At 38.9% G+C, this 17,470-nt stretch overlaps 1 protein-coding gene across 4 annotated transcripts in view; it reads left to right on the top strand.

Annotated features, from left to right (window-relative positions):
* Positions 1-17,470, top strand: part of LOC120766809 (dystrophin, isoforms A/C/F/G/H) — a 776,746-nt gene that overhangs the window by 131,149 nt on the left and 628,127 nt on the right. The window lies entirely within an intron of this gene.

Genomic DNA, 17,470 nt, shown 5'->3' with positions numbered 1-17,470 from the left:
CTTTTCCTAATTTACCCACAATTCAAAACACACACACACACGCTTCCGGCATTGCCTGAATCACACTCGACTTAGCCAACTCAGCCGCACACTTAGCACAATTCAGCAATCCAAGCCGCTGAGCTCAACTCGACTCCATTCCAAGTCACTTGACTCGAATCGTCAAGTTGTCAACAGTGTCGACAGCCTCGTCTCAGCTGACATGTCAATTGTCAAATAGTTTCATTGAGGAATTTCGTTAGAACGAAAGCTTAAGAAACACAGGGCTTATTTGGAAGGGAGCGAACGCCGAGCAGTTGAAGAAAAAATTAATTAGTAGCAGCAAGGAAGGATAACTTTAGAAGGATAACGGCAAATTGCTCCGCAGACATTTGGCACATTTGTTGCGATGCTTGAGAAAATGTTGTAGATGAATGGGCTTGTATAAACCTACTTATGTCTATATATATGTATGTATGCGTATGTAACTTTATACATATAAGCGCCTTTCTGGGTAAAACTGTAGGCGTGTCTCTGTGTATATGTTAAGGGAAAACATGCAAAATCGTCGCTTGCCACAGACCGTTTGCTACTTGCTGCCTCACTGAGCACTGCAAATGTTGCAACCGCGAGCCTCATGCAACAAAATCATAAATGCATGCAACAATAACGGCGTACTTAATGTGTACGCACAATTATTCCACTTCACACCCACTCGAGTTTGCTGCGCTGCAGAATGGATGGACTTATGTTAGATGCGGTTGAGTGCTGCTGGTACAACCACCATGTGGCATGTTGCATCATTGCTGGCTGCTCACTGACGTTGCTGCTGTTGTCGATGCGGTGGGGGTGTTGAAAGCGTCACCTGCGACAGTGGGAGTTAGCAGAGCTGTTGTCCTCTTGGTCTCAAGTCAGACTTTTTTTTCGATTTTTTACATTTCCATGCTTGTACTCGTACAACTTGCTACAAGTTTAATGGTGTCGTAAAAAGCTGACAAATGGTGGGGTGAATTTCTCATTTGCCCAGTAATGAGTAAAACGAAAAATTTAGTGTTGTTTCTTTGTTGAAAATTTTTGAGAAATATTTTTGATTAATTTTCATAATGATATTGATAATGATAATGATAATGATGATGATAATGATAATGATGATGATAATGGTAATGATAATGATAATGATAATGATAATGATAATGATAATGATAATGATAATGATAATGATAATGATAATGATAATGATAATGATAATGATAATGATAATGATAATGGTAATGATAATGATAATGATAATGATAATGATAATGATAATGATAATGATAATGATAATGATAATGACAACGATGATCATGATAATAATGCTAATGCTTATGATAATGATAATGATAATGATAATGATAATGATAATGATAATGATAATGATAATGATAATGATAATGATAATGATAATGATAATGATAATGATAATGATAATGATAATGATAATGATATTGATAATGATGATGATAATGGATAATGGATAATGATGATGATAATGATATTGATAATGATAATGATAATGATAACGGTAATGATAATGATAACGATAATGATAATGATAATGGTAATAATACTGATATTATTCTTTGTAAAAATCTCTGCCAAACTTTAAATCTTTACCACTGACATTTAATACTCAGAATCGTAGACATATTAGACGCCATATATAGTATTTACGTTTCCTCAAAAAAAAAAAAAAAAAAAACGAAATAATATCTCATTGCTCACATAAAAGATATATACATATATATCCAGCCACTTCCCAATTAAAAAAGCAACACTAATCGCTTCTCTTTTCGCTAAATTTGCTTATCAGTAAACCGCAACATGCGGCTGCATGCCTTCACCTTCCTTTTCTCCACTCTTTGTCAATGGCTGGTGGATTTTGCTAGTGCTTTTTTTTGTTTATCTTTTAGCGTAGTTTTTGTTTTGTTTACACTTCATTTGCCGGCAGCGTGGGGGTGTAATGAGTAACAACCCCTGGTGGATTTTTACACCGCTCTGCTTGTTTATTGAACAAACCAACGCAAGGGGGTGTCAATACACACTCGGGAAATTGATGAGTTATATTGAAATAAGAGCGCTTATAATCTCCACACTAAAAAGGGTGTCTGAGAGAGCAAGTGATAAGAATTTTAATAAAGGTGAAAAAAAAAATGTTCTTGTAAAAACTCAGATAATAGTGGAAGTGCTAATTTCAGAATGCAAGTGTGGTGAATTTCTGTCAGATCTGGGTCGGACAGAACTAGTAGATAGATTATATTTATTATTATAACCTGAACAGCGTATATTAAGTTTGTCTGGAAGTTTGTAACACAAAAAGAAAAGTTGGATTTCCTGTATGAAATATATGTATATAATGAAATATAGGATCAATGAATGAACGTTTGTCTTCTTCAAGTACCTCATCAGTCTTTGAGATATCGCCTATATCAGACAAGTCTAGATATATTGCCATACAATAAAAGAACTCAACTCAAGTGCTTTTATAGAAAATTATTTTATTAAATTATTTTATTAGCTAAAGTGCAACCGGAAATACAATTTTCCTCTTTTCCATTTTTAAACACCACTACCATTACCATTAATATTATAGCTATTATTGTCAAAATTATCATTACCATTACGTTACATTTTCGTTATCATCATTAGCATAATAAATAATTTATTTGATACCATTGATATTAGCTTCGAAATTTTTATAATGAAAATTACAATTACCATTACCATAATAATTACCAAAATGTCACATTTGAGAGTGATGTTATCTTTACACTTAATATCATTAATTCTCATAATGTTGAAATTAAAATAGCAACTATGATAGCCATTCCAATTATCATTACCATTACCATTATGATTACCAAAACCATATTCTCATTCCAAGAAAAAATGTTATTTTTATGGTACTTATTTTGTCATTATACTAACCTTTGCCATTGCCATTACCATTCTTATTACCATAATGATTACCAGTACCAGATTATCATTACAACAAAATAGGGAAGTGCTATTTTTATGACACTTATTTTGTCATAAGAATTACCTTTGTCATTATCATTACTTTTACAATTACTATTACCATTACCTTTATAATACCTATGCTATACTCCAATTGCTGGTTAAAGTTCTCTGCTTGTTGCGTTATCATATAAACCTGAATTTGATTACCATTCCAATTATTATTAACATTACCAATATGATTATCCACACCAAATTATCATTCCAACAAAATAGGAAAGTGCTATTTTTATTTATTTTTATCATTAAAATTACTTTTGCCATTACCATTGCTATTACCATTACTATTGCCATTACCATTACCATTACCATTACCATTATAATATGCTATACTCCAATTGCTGGTTAAAGTTCCCTGCTAGTTGCGTTATCATATAAACCTGAATTTGATTACCATTCCAATTATCATTACTATTACCAATATAATTACCCATACCAAAATATCATTCCAAACTAATTTGGAAATGCTATTTTTTGACACTTATTTTTGTCATTATAATTACATTTTCCATTAACATTACTATTACCATTACCATTACCATTGCCATTATAATATGCTAACTCCTTACTCGGTGAAGTTCCTTTCTTGTTGCATTATTATTTGAACCTGAATTTGGAATTGCAGCGTTATTCACCACAGCTGACAGTTGTCTGCTTTGCACTGGAGTCACCCCAAAATGGCGCTCTTAAAACGCTACGCTTTGGGAGCGCCGCTCAGTGAACCACACACGAGTGGGTGGTCGAACTGCCAATGTTAAAGGGCAGGTGGGCTCCGCAGAGTACATCGCCACATATGATAATCAGTTTTAAGGAAAATTTCATGTTGAATTCGGCTGCAGACGGTCATTCGTGATTTTTAACTGCGTACAAACGGTTGTGATTTTAATAGGCATCCTCCGCGAGCGATATACATGCACTCTACTGCTTTAGCGTTAACAAAGCAAGAATATCAATTCCCATTCAATGAAGTAAATATTGTGCTATTAAAGAAAAAATAAAAATAATTCAGAGAAAACTTTAAGAAGTTTCCGAAAGTTTTCCAAATTTGGCAGCCAAGCGAATTTCTGTGAAAACCCTAGCAAAAAGAAAACGTAAAGGAAAATAATTTGTGAAGCATACGCGCACACACACACCGACCAAAAAGTAGAGAAAAACTACGCTGTGAAAGAAAAAGAATACGAAGAAAGTGAGAAAAAGTGAGAAACAACTTGAGCAGGCAACAAAAACCAGGCGATTGTGAGTGAGCAAAGCCAAAGCCTACGCCTGGCGGTGTCCTAGAGTTGTTTATATTCACTTGTGCCTGTGGTGGCGGACGCGCTGCAGCGCATGTGTGCGTGTGTATGTGCGTGTTTGTCTTGAATATGCCTACAGTGGTGTAGCGTTAATCAATACCAACAGGGTGGTGCGCTCGGGAAAGCCGCTGCAAGCGATATCGTGCGTTGCAAGCCACCACCACAGCACGCATGTTGCACACACTCGCATAGTGAAACACAAAAGCCGGCTACATTACGCCAGCAGGCAGGCAGTCTGCCAATAAGCCAGTGTAGCAAGCAGCGCGCGTGCGTGCGTATGTGTGTGTGCTGTGGAAAAGCGCTTAAGAAGCAATTAAATTTAGGTGGCATTAGAAAAGTGCATGCATTAATTGAAGTGATTGAGCACAGTGTGACAAAGCGGCTGTTTCGAAAACTGTGTCAGAAAATACGTGGAAAAAAGCAGAGTGCAGCCTACTTTAAGGCGCATGGGTTTAAGTTCATTGTGTACATATGTAAGAGTCCGTTAAGCTGTCATGCGTGCTTGTGTGCGGTAAAGGTGGTAAACGACCATGAAAATTCGCTGAATTTAAGTGAGGAATAAACAGCGCAAACGCCCTTTTCATTAACTGCGAGGACGGAAAGACTGCGTTGTGATAAAAATAGAATCGAAAATATTTTAAAAATTAAAAAAATAAAAAAAATAGCAAAAGCAGAGCAAAAATGAAAGCTACAACAATAAAATGAGCAACAACAATAACTGAAAGCAGCAGTAGACAGTTGCAGTGGCAACGAGCGTAGCTTGCGACCTTCGTGCGGTTGATAGATATATTTATGTATATGTATGTGTGTGTCTGTGCATTGATGTCGCTGTTTGTGTGCTTCCACTCATTTGCCTACATCCCCAGTTACTATCTCGTTGCACCACAAGCAACAGCGTCTGGTAAAAAAACACAAAAAACTGGCGGCGCTGCATACTTTTGGGCGTCATAACCTTGCAGCGCATTCGTTGGCAAAATATGTAGATAAAACGCCATCACTTTGGCTGTTTGCCTGCGCCACTCACTCATTTAAGGAGTTCTTTGCACAAATTGAAAGCATTTGCATTATCTTTGTGTTACGCTATGCCCGTGTGCATGTGTGTATGTCTGTGTTTCTTGCACTTGTCATGCCTGCCACAATCCAATGGGTTTGGATTGTTTATTTGAGTTGTGGCAACGAAAATACAAATACATTTTCAATTAAATTCAAGTGTATAAATATGAGTAACTCTTAATGGAAAATGGTGGATCCAAGCAGGGTAAATAAATATATCAGTATGAGGCTTTGAATAAGGAGTCATAGATAATGAGTCGGCATCTCCGTAGTTATTTACCAGAATTTGTATTCACAGATTTTTTTCTGTTTCTAAAAAATTCAGAAACTGGTTTCGGAGAGCGTCAATACTGAACCTCTGTAGTGAAATAAAATCCTTGAAACAACAATTTATATAGATGTCCTTAAGAAAATAAGTTGTACGTAAAGTATAGTAAATAGTCCTTATAAATATAGCAAATTATCCCTATCTTTCGCTTTAAACATAATTGGTGCACTAAATTGAATTTGATAGAATCAGTGCGCGGTTGTAATATATGCCAGAAGGAACTCAGCTGAAGTTTCCTCACATGAAATAAATTGTACTAAGTTGAGATTTTACTTACTTTGCTGGAAACTGTCACGCTCTTGACTCTACAGATACTGCTTTTACATTTCCTAAGTTAGACACGGGTGAAATGATTGAAGACATCGAAGAGATGTTTCGAAATACTCAGGCAACAAATTAGTCCAATGGCATTTAACATATTGGAGGTTAATTTCAACTCTCTCTTTTATACTCTCGCAACAAGGTTGCTAAGGAGAGTTTAATAGTTTTGTTCACATAACGGTTGTTTGTAAGTCCTAAAACTAAAAGAGTCAGATATAGGGTTATATATACCAAAGTGATCAGGGTGACGAGTAGAGTCGAAATCCGGATGTCTGTCTGTCCGTCCGTCCGTCTGTCCGTCCGTCCGTCCGTGCAAGCTGTAACTTGAGTAAAAATTGAGATATCATGATGAAACTTGGTACACGTATTCCTTGGCCACATAAGAAGGTTAAGTTCGAAGATGGGCAAAATCGGCCTACTGCCACGCCCACAAAATGGCGGAAACCGAAAACCTATAAAGCCATAAATAAAGATATTAAAGTGAAATTTGGCACAAAGGATCGCATTAGGGAGGGGCATATTTGGACGCAATTGTTTTGGAAAAGTGGGCGTGGCCCCGCCCCCTACTAAGTTTTTTGTACATATCTCGGAAACTACTATAGCTATGTCAACCAAACTCTATAGAGTCGTTTTCTTCAGGCATTTCCATACACAGTTCAAAAATGGAAGAAATCGGATAATAACCACGCCCACCTCCCATACAAAGGTTATGTTGAAAATCACTAAAAGTGCATTAACCGGCTAACGAAAAACGTCAGAAACACTAAATTTTACGGAAGAAATGGCAGAAGAAAGCTGCACCCAGGCCTTTTTTGAAAATTGAAAATGGGCGTGGCCTCGCCCACTTACGGACCAAAAATCATATCTCAGGAACTCCTAGACCGATTTCAATGAAATTCGGTATGTAACATTTTCTTAACACCCTGATGCCATGTATGAAATATGGGTGAAATCGGTTCACAACCACGCCTTCTTCCAATATAACGCTATTTTGAATTCCATCTGATGCCTTCTCTGTATAATACGAGTATAAACATTAGGAACCAATGATGATAGCGGAATAAAACTTTACAAAAATACGGTATTTGAAAAATATTTAAATGACGTATAATGAAATCTTGATTATCGCTTTATCATGCGAGAGTATAAAATGTTCGGTGACACCCGAACTTAGCCCTTCCTTACTTGTTTCTTTCTAGAAAAGTCCTGATATGGTCTCTTTGTTTTCTTCTTATAGCTCTCTCTTCCTCTTGCTCGACCTAATTCTTGGCATATTGACTTGAAAAGGCACAGCATAGTCAAATTAATTTTTCAAAACACTCTAACATAACACGCATTCTTGACTGAGTCCTCCTACTGTGTGTCCAACTTAATTTCCATGTTTAGACACGTATGAAGCTGTAGGCAAGACATTTCATTTCTTAAAATACAATTAAACCTGAACTAAGTCTTCTTCAAGCCTTTCTCTGCTTTTATTTACTAGTTCCTCTTGCATACTTGCAAGTTTCGGAGCTTATAGTTGCTTACGATACAAAATGACTAATGGAGGTGAATTTTGGAACAATTGGTTTAACATTATAATGCATAAATCAGATAAACTGGTATAATTAACATTATAGAACTGCAAGTGCTCAAAAATCTACTTACTGCCGAGTACTGAATTCAAATGAATAAACTTTAATTTGCAAGAATCTGACTCATCACTTTCAGCGTTCACCCCTTCACTCAACAAAAATCTCTTCCTAGCGAGAATTATTTTGATATTTGAGATCAGAAAATAGTCACTGAAGCCTAATTCATGTATTTTTGCCACGCTTTGAAGCGGGTTTATGGTGTGCAGTCCACTCGGATAACTGTCCATTGCACGTCGGTGTGAAACGATGTTGCCATATTTCGAGTACATTACTCTTGAACATCTCCAAACACTGCTTCGAATCGTTAGATTTTACAAATGGCAATTTAACAATGGCCGTTCACTGTGTTCACTTCACAAAAGGACAACCAAAAGTTTAGAATAACTGTATAAGCATTTTATTCAGTTTTGGTATTAAAACATATCATTACCAGAAATGGATGTTTTCTGAGTTTTATTAATATATCTCAAAGTTTGACTGATATAAAAGGTTTAAAGTCAAGCGGAAGTTTGAAAATCCCTACATTAGGTAGGTGGTGACTAGGGTAGCTATTACCATTTTGGACACAATGTCAGTTTGGTAGAAGAAAATCATTCTCTGCTACATTCGAAAAAAAGTCTGCGATATGTGGTCCAATTGTTTGGTATCTGGGCACTTGAAATGTTATAGAGCGATTTTGATAACTTTTGGACGGGATATAGCATACCCTAAAGGCAAAAAAAAAAACAAAAGAAAAAACGTTAACTTCGGCTGCACCGAAGCTAATATACCCTTCACAGGTGCATTTCTTTTAGTAACTGTGAGTTCAGTTTGTATGGAAGCCATATGCTATAGTAATCCGATCTGAACAAGTTTTTTGGAGATTACATTGTTGCCTTGGAAAATAATCTATACCAAATTTGGTGAAGATACATTGTCAAATGTGAAAGTTTTCCATACAAGAACTTGATTCCGATCGCTCAGTTTATATGCCAGCTATATGTTATAGTGGTCCGATATCGGCCGTTCCGACAAATGAGCAGCTTCTTGAAGAGAAAATGACTTTTCCAAAATTTCAAAAGGATAACTTAAAAACTGAGGGACTAGTTCGTATATATACAGACGGACGGACGGACGGACGGACTTGGTTAAATCGACTCAGCTCAACATACTGATAATTTATATATATATTTTATAGGGTCTCCGACGCTTTCTTCTGGGTGTTACAAACATCGTGACAAACTTAATATACCATGTTCAGGGTATAATTAACTCCAATACTTTTATAAGTTCTAGATTTATATAGTGAAAGAACCATATGGAATGTAAATTTCCGATATATGAGAACTGGGCGTGGTTTAGTCTGGTGTGCTACTGCCACTACTAACTCTATTAGACATTGGGTGGCATAATGGATTCCAAATTCTTTAAATTTTAAAGTAAAATCTTTTTAAGGACGACGTCGTTGTAATTAAATACTTTCAACTCAAATTTAAACCTTATAAAACATGCTCAAAAACTTATTCAAATTTCCTAAGCGAAGCTGTAACTAACTTTCTGCCAATGGAGATTCAAAAATGTACCATTTTGCGAGAGAGTTGAACACTAAGCTGTTGAAATCTCACTGTTCACTCGCTAGAAATCTAACCAATCTATTTACTTTCAAGTTTAAATGGCTCAAAAGAGGACTTAAGAACATTTTTTGGTATTTATTTTTAACAAACAAAAAAAACGAATTTTCGCCATAAAGCAAAATTATCGCTCTTCGACGCACAAGTTTAGTTAATGCAATAACCTCGTGGAAACTTCAAGAAACTTTTCATATTTCGCACGAAAAGTACGCTTTTGTTGAACTTCCCCTCGAGATTGGTCAATACATACTTCACATTGGCCTTGCCCGCTATAAAATGCCCATTATAGCCCACCAGCAGGCGCAGGCACACAAATACCCACACACTCTGCGCACACACACACAGACACACACATGCTTGGGGAAAGGCATACAAAAGCTAGCTGTAAAATAAATATGTACGTCTGTGCGCTTTAGAACTTTATTTTTGTATTTTTTGTAATAAAAAACAAGCCTACTTTGCGGCGCCGTGGCATTATTTGCTTAAGCTACCGCATAAAGTGGTAAACATAAAGCAACAATGCGACCGGCATTTAATTGCAATGCAAGCAGCGAGCGAGCGAAGAGAAGGTGCAACAGCGAGTGCATACAAAACTATTGGGTGGTGGTATGAAAGTTGCATAACAACAACATTAATAGCGGTTGCTGGCCATTGCGCGCAGGTAGAGTGTTTACAACAACACGCAGAGCTGCAGTGAAGTCCATTGAGTATAAAATACTAAAATACTACAAAACTGCTTGCTCACGCTGTGTTTGTTGCTATTGTGTCTGTTGTTGTTGTTGTGCTTGCAAACAATCGCCGCTACATAACGCAAAAACATACACAGCTCCAGCGACGCAGCGCTTGCATGTGTGTATATACAAAAATAGTAAAGGGTTGAGCATGCTTTTGGGCGCAGCGGTGTGTGTGTGTGCGCCAAAGGCCGGTTGTGAAGTCTGTATGTGTAAACGCTGATGAAACGCTAAATATATGTTGCTTTTGTATATGAAGTAGGTGTGGTTGCTAGCTGTTGGGTCCTGGGGTGCCGGTGTGTGGACGCAGGACATCAGCTGCGAGCCCCACAGGCCTCCTCCTGGCCATTTTGGTATTGTAGTTTGTAAATATACAGGAGCATACTATTTGTTGCTTGTGGCAAGGCTGCAACATGCAGTTTTTACGTCCAAACTGAAGCGCCCAGGGGGAAGAGCGCAGAATAGCATTCAAGCGCAATGTGCTGGAATTGGTGTAGCATAGCTAAAGGTGTACTTATATAGTATATAGGGGATGAGAATGTGGTACATGCAGGAATTTGAATACATTTCCACTTAGAGGCATGAAGAGTGAGATAAATGAGCGGGCCATGTGGTACAGAGTGCTTAACAAAATAACTGTATTTTGAAGTTTATGTAGAAAAATTTGTGGCAGTCTAAATTGCGTATACACTACGCTGCCACCCGAAAAGTATGCTCTAAAAAATTAAAATGAAACCGGCTGAGCGCGACAGCGTGTGTGGAGTGTGGTGAGAAAATAAAGTTGGCGTGGTGAAGAGTAATAAGTGAGAGTAGTAAAGAGACATTATTCGGTTTGAGCGCAAAGAGAGAAGACTGCGGGTGTGAGTGAGAGTGACTAGGAGAGGCACCAAGTGAGTGAGAAGCAAGTAATTTCGAGAACCACTGAGCGCAGCGCGTGGCACGCGGCATTTCATTGTTTGCGTTTGCAATTAACTTGTTATTGTTGTTGCTTTGTCACCGGTTTTACGCCAATGTTTGTTTATTTTCACTTTATTGTCGTTTTTGTCTGACATTAACGGTTGTAATATTTGCGCAAAGCAGGAGAAATACAAATGAAAAGAAAACAAACAAATAATAAAAACAACAAATAAAAATAAATAAAAAAAAACAAAAAAGCCTGAAGCAAGGTGTCAGTTATCGTGAGAAAATTTTGTTGAACAAGCGATGTGTGCGAGCTCCTAAATGTATGCTTAGAAAGCGCAACACATAAAATTAAATCAAAATGAAATAACAACAACTAAAGTTAATGTGAAATTAAAAGCGTTTTCTTAGCAAAATAAAGTAAACAATTTAAATGAGCAACATCAGCAACGAAAGCGCACAAAAGTTAAGTTAAGTTAAGTGAACAACAAACGTAAATAAGCGCCAGAAACCGTGCTACAAATTTGACTATTAGTTAACGGAAACGCACAACGTCACAATCAACATTTAAAGCACAACACCAACGTTATGAGTGCTAAGCCGCCACCCGCCGCTAAGGCGGACACTGAGAGTCCTAAAATGGCGCCTGAGATACCGCGCCTCACTTCGGAGCTCGCTGCACAGGCCGCCATACGCGCACAGCAAATCCTACGAAAGCAAGCCTCACAGGAGGAGCAGAACAACTGCAACGCACCCACCATGCACTTGCCACCGAAGCCGTTGGGCGCCGCGCCACCACCACTGCCACCGCAGCACAACAAGCCGGTACCAGCTATACCGGCACGCGCTGCCGACCGTGCACCACCGCCGGAGATACCGCCAAAACGGCATAGCCTTAAGAGCTTACCAGATGGCTTTCCGCTGCCGCCACCCGGCCGCCAACCGCCGCCACTGCCCAGGAAACCTGCCTCCGCGCAGAGCTCCGCACAAAATAGCGCACAAAACTCGCCACTCACCGGTTTAAAGTTCAAAGATCGCCCACCATTGCCACCAGAGAAGCCAATTGATGTGTTGAAGCGCAGCTCAAACCCTTTTGATCCACCTTTGCTGTTGTCGGGCAGCAATGAAGCGCTGCCAAAATCGGCGGTGCCATCACCGGCACCCACACGCGCCAGTGAGGCAAAGAAAGCGGCTGCTGCCGCTGCAGCCGCCGCCGCAGCTGCTGCTGCAAATTCCACCACCTCCAGTACGCGTCTATCACCTACGGAGGACTTCGGTTCGGAGGATGCATTGCGGGGCATAGAGAGCGGTCTACGCAATATGGAACGCGCCATGCAAGAGCAAATGAATCTGCGTTCAATGGAGGCAGCAGCAGCCGCTGCTGCTGTGGCAGCACAGCAAAACAATTTCGATTTGAGTTTTAAGGCCGGCTTAGGAGGCAACGCTGGCATACGCCATCCACTTACCAATCTCAATTTGCGTGGCCCAGCCGGTGGCTTGCCACCATATGAACGCAATCTGTCGCTGGACGAGACTAGCGCACGCGATTTGGGTCTACTGCAACAAAATCCGGCTGTGGCTGCTGTGGCCGCTGCCGCACGACAATCATTCGAGGAGTTGAAGCAGCTGCGCTCACAGCAGTTGCAGGGCTCTGCGACAGCGCTCAATCAAAGCGCTGAACACAATGCTATGCGCTCTACGATTGAACACCATATGCGTTCCTTGGACCGCAATCTACCGCTGGAGCTACAATACAGTCGTCATCGCGTGCAAGCATCGCAGGACTTTAGCAAGTCGAATATGATTGCTGTAGGTGGCGGTGCAGGGTCTGCTGGTACTGGCAGTGGCTCCGGCAATTTAGGTGGTGGAAGTGGTGGTGGTGGCGCTTCAGTTGGAAACGGTGGCGTTGGTGGTGGTGGTCCACCGATGCCCTTGACCAGTGAATTTCGTGAGCAAATACGTCAGCAGCTGCTTGGTAATGTGCCGGGCAATGTGATGCATAATACTGGTTTAACGCCGGGCTCGGCAGCGGCCGCTGCTTTGCTGCAACATCAAGCGCAGTCGCGGGCTGCAGCTGCTGCCGCTGCAGCAGCGGCCGCCGCTCAAGCAGCCGGTGGCTTGACTCGCGAGGAGATACGTATGCGGAGACGGTCGTCTCACGATGAGACTCAGATCGTGCAGAATGCCAGTGGCGGGATTGCGGGTAGGAGATTATTTCGTAGATAAATTTTAAAATAAAAATAAAGCAAAAGAGATTAATTTGTGTTTTGTTTTTCTTATTTTTATTACTTATATGCTATATATGTTTATTAAACGCTTCAGTTTACGTAATCCATTTTATTTCGTATTATTTGAATCGTTAGTCTGATCCCTTTGATTTTTCAGATTCTTCCTAAATTGTAGCCAATATCGGTTATAAGTATATAAATGTATATTATTCTCTCCTAAGAAGCTCCTGCTGGCTATGTAAACTCACGAGCCTAAAGAAAAAATTCTACGTCAATATCAATACATCCGGTCTAAAAACAACCGAAATTTGGAGATCGATGGCTTGGTATTTCATCTCATAATAATATAGCCAAAATTTTTGTAATGGCTTCAAAATCTGTAGAAAATACATATAATAATGACACTGAAACCAATATGTACTGAAGGCATCTAGTTCCGTTCTGCGCTCGTTTTATTGATTTAACGTTAACATACTTTTGATCGATATAGATGGTAAAAGGATTTTTATTGATTTAACGTTTCATGTCTAAGTTTTAAAGAACCCTTCATCTGAGTTCCTGTTCCTAGAAATTAAACTTTATTCTACACTTTTCTTAGTTCTCATTAGAAGGCTTTAGTTCTCAGCAATTATTTTCAGGAAGAAACTACTAATAGTTCGGGGAAATATTTCCAGCGCGGGATCAGTTTGTAATTTCTTTAGAGTTTAATATCCAATTGGTGATGGGAACAATGTGTCCAATTCTAGACATGCCACATGAGGAGGTTCAGCGTTTTGTTGAAAATAAAGATCGTCCGCGTCGATTTAATTAAATTCCGCGAAAAAAGTCGGCAAAAGCCAGTTATAATGCTGCTTATTGATGGTAACGGCATTTGCTACAACATTTTGAAAAAAAAAAGAGGTCCGATGATGATGCCACAATACAAACCGCACCAATCGGTCAATTTTTGGGTTTCCTTAACCCCACGAGTATTTGACTCACCCCAGAAACGACAATTTTGTTTGTTGATAAAGCAATTAACTCAGAAATGGACCTTATCCGAGAAGGTGATTTTACGAGGAACATGAATTGGCATAAAAATATTGTAAAATTTCCAACCACATCTGCATTACTTCAGGGTGGCGTTCCATTTTTCTCTTTGAGAGATTTACTTCTGCGAGCATGCGAGGGATCTGGACGCTGCCTAGCAGAATTACTGCAAATTTCTGGATAATTCTCCATTTTGCTTCGCTATCCAGCATGACGCTGTTTAAACTGTCCGCGGTTATTCGATCAAACAGGTCTCCTACAGCGGAGCGCTTTTGTGCATTCAAAGAATGTGTATTCACCGTTTTCTTCTGTGGCGTCGTTGTTTAGGCATGACGGCTCCTCGACCTTTCCCATTCTGGAAACGGCTGGAGACTTGTCCATAAGGTTAGGTCTTTTATTAGTCTGATCGTCCATCTGCCGCGACTTTCGTTCTCCCATCTTCGTCATAATGTTGTTATTGTATCCTTCTTTATTTTTACAATTGCGCTCTTGATATTTTCGGACATTTCCCCTTAGCTCTCACAGCTTTTTCCTTTAGTATGCCAGAAGGTCAATTGGGGCATAGCCTGGGGCCCCCTATGTTGGCCATTAGTCTACTAGGTTGGGAAGTGACTTTCGCTGCCTTTCTTGCGAGGTATTAGATTTGTACCCAGAAGGTTAGTCTGGGATACACTCTTACGCCTTGGATATATGTAAATAATGCTTTTTGTGTCCTAAGAATATTCGTAGTAGGGGATTTTAAAGCTTTTTTCGAGAGTGTCGATCATTTAGTGCTGTTGAAGGCGTTTCGGATATGCTAGAGTTGTTCTGCCAGGTCTAAGGCCATGTTATCTAGGGGAGAGTCCTCCAGCTTCGTTGATAGCCGCTTCGAATCTGAGTTCAAGTAGCCGTTCAAAAAGCTTTCTCGCTGTGTCAAAGATGCATAGTAGATTGTATGCCGATGGCAAGTTGGAATCTCCTTTTCTCTTACTGATTACAACCAGCTGTTGCTTTTTCCAGGGTTTAGAGAATAGTCGGGCTTCGAGGCAGACTTCAATAGTACTGCCGGTCGCTCTGCAGCAATTATTTTCGAAAATTCTGCTGGGATTCCTTCCGGTATTTCTTGGCCTTAAGCTTACCATTGGCTAGTTGCAGCTCTTCGGGAGAGATCTCAGAGTCTCTTCTGTGCTTCTTTTTTCGTGTGCTGGAAAGAGTGCGTTGACAATGTCATCCACCGAACGCCAAGTTTCTTCATCACTATTTTATACCCGAGTTCCTAGGCGTTTAAGTCCTTTAATTTGACGAGTTGTGTGTCTTATTTAATTAGAATTTTTCGAATAATTTTAGATTGTGTTAACCCCTATGTTAGTAACCAACTTTACCGACGTCTTTTAGCAACCAGGTACCGGGGTACCCACGATCTGAGTGTTAAAAATTTTGTTTGTTTTATTAAAAAAAATTTTTCAAATATTAATAGTCGGGGACAATTTAAAGAAGAAAAAAAATAATAACAACTTAGAATCGTTAATGACATCTGAAACCTATTTGAGACACCCCAGGTAGTCGGTCGGCTTTTATTGTTTGGAGCCGAGCAGATGCCGTTCGAGAGAGAAAGAAAAACTCAAGGTTATTTCTTTGTTTTCTATCGCACATTAGGCAGCTCCAATTCGTGATGTGTGGACACTGTTAAATTCAAATTTAGCTCAGATGTACAAACCAACAGCTAACTTAACGATTGATGAACAGCTTTATCCATACCGTGGTTGTACTGGATTTACTCAGTATATTCCATCGAAACCAGCTAAATATAGTATAAAGGTTTGGTGGATTTGTGATTCATAACTTTTGCAAGGGATCATGTACACTGGTAAAACAGATAATACTCGAGAAAAAAATCAGGGTGAAACGAATGGCGGCTCCGTACTGAGGTAGTGATAAAAACATCTGCATGGATAACTTCTTTACTACTGTACCAGTTGCTAAACATTTGGTGTCGTGGAATATTACCATTGTTGGCACGCTAAAAAAGAATAAACCTTACATCCCTAGTGTTATGGGAGCGAATAAGACAGTTTTTGGATTTCACGAAAAGGTTATCATGTGTTCCTACGTTCCTAAATAAATAAAGCTGTCATTCTGGTATCGACAATGCATTCAGATATATCAGTTGGTGATGACGCTAAACAAAACCCAGAAATAATAAATTTTTATAATAAATATAAAGTTGGAGTTGACACAATGGACCAAAGGTGCGGAGATACACCAGTCAACGTCGATCTTGGACATGGCCAATGGCAATGTTCTTCAACATGCTAGATATTTCTTCACTTGTGGCATATATAATTTATTATAAAAATAATAAAATGATTGTCAAAAAACGACAGAACGTCGTCAATTTATGCGTAAACTATGTAAGTGAAGAACTAGCATTGCCGATGATTGAACATCGCACGGCGAATCCACAAGTAATGCGCCACTTCTCCACAAAGATTGCCGTTGAAAGTGTATTAGGCCATACACTGACAGAAACAGTCGTGATAAATCCTGGTCCAGAGACTCCAAAAGATAAAACCGGAAGGAAAAAGTAACAGAATCTTGTCATGTCTGCAATGCTTTGCCAATAAGAAGACGGCGAAAGACGCGGAAGGCCTGTGCCAATTGTCACCAACCTGTTTGTGACGAGCACTCAGTTAATCCTGTACAATGTGTTCAATGTCATTAATTACAAAAAAAGTATAATATTTCTTTATTTTTTTTAAATTAAATTTAGTTGCATGCATTAATAGAAATTATGTATATACAATTTATTTCCTATGCTTTTCACTGTGGGTACCCGGGTACCCGGTTGCTAATAGGGCGATGGCTAATGTTTAAGCTTATTTAAAAAAAAAAAGAAATAAATGAATTAATTGAACTTACAAATAGCTTTCTTTTAAGTTAAAAAACGACGATTTGAGAGCTTAAAATGAAGTATTGAATTTTTTTTAAGCAATTCACACAAATACACCGCGGTGGGTACCCGGGTACCCGGTTACTACCATAAGGGTTAATCTGCTCAATTAGCTAAGAAAATTAAACGAAGAATCAAGTAAGACTAATTATCTAATACAGTCAATTAATTTGCTAAATTAATGAGTTTCTGATGAGTTGGTTGCTTTAATAAAGTGGTTGAAACGAACATAATCGAGTTTTGAATCCTTTCTAATTGGTTTATGTAGGGCCAACTAAAGGAAGATATATTTGGTGACTTTGCTTGAACACACAAATTTGCTTTTGCACACAAATTTCAAAACAGTTAGTAATGGTGAACTGGCAATTAAATAAAATCA

Source organism: Bactrocera tryoni, chromosome 1 (genome assembly GCF_016617805.1).
Source record: "Bactrocera tryoni isolate S06 chromosome 1, CSIRO_BtryS06_freeze2, whole genome shotgun sequence".
Classification (NCBI taxonomy): domain Eukaryota; kingdom Metazoa; phylum Arthropoda; class Insecta; order Diptera; family Tephritidae; genus Bactrocera; species Bactrocera tryoni.
The sequence above is the reverse complement of the archived record's forward strand: the minus strand, read 5'-3'. Positions and strand labels throughout refer to the sequence as shown.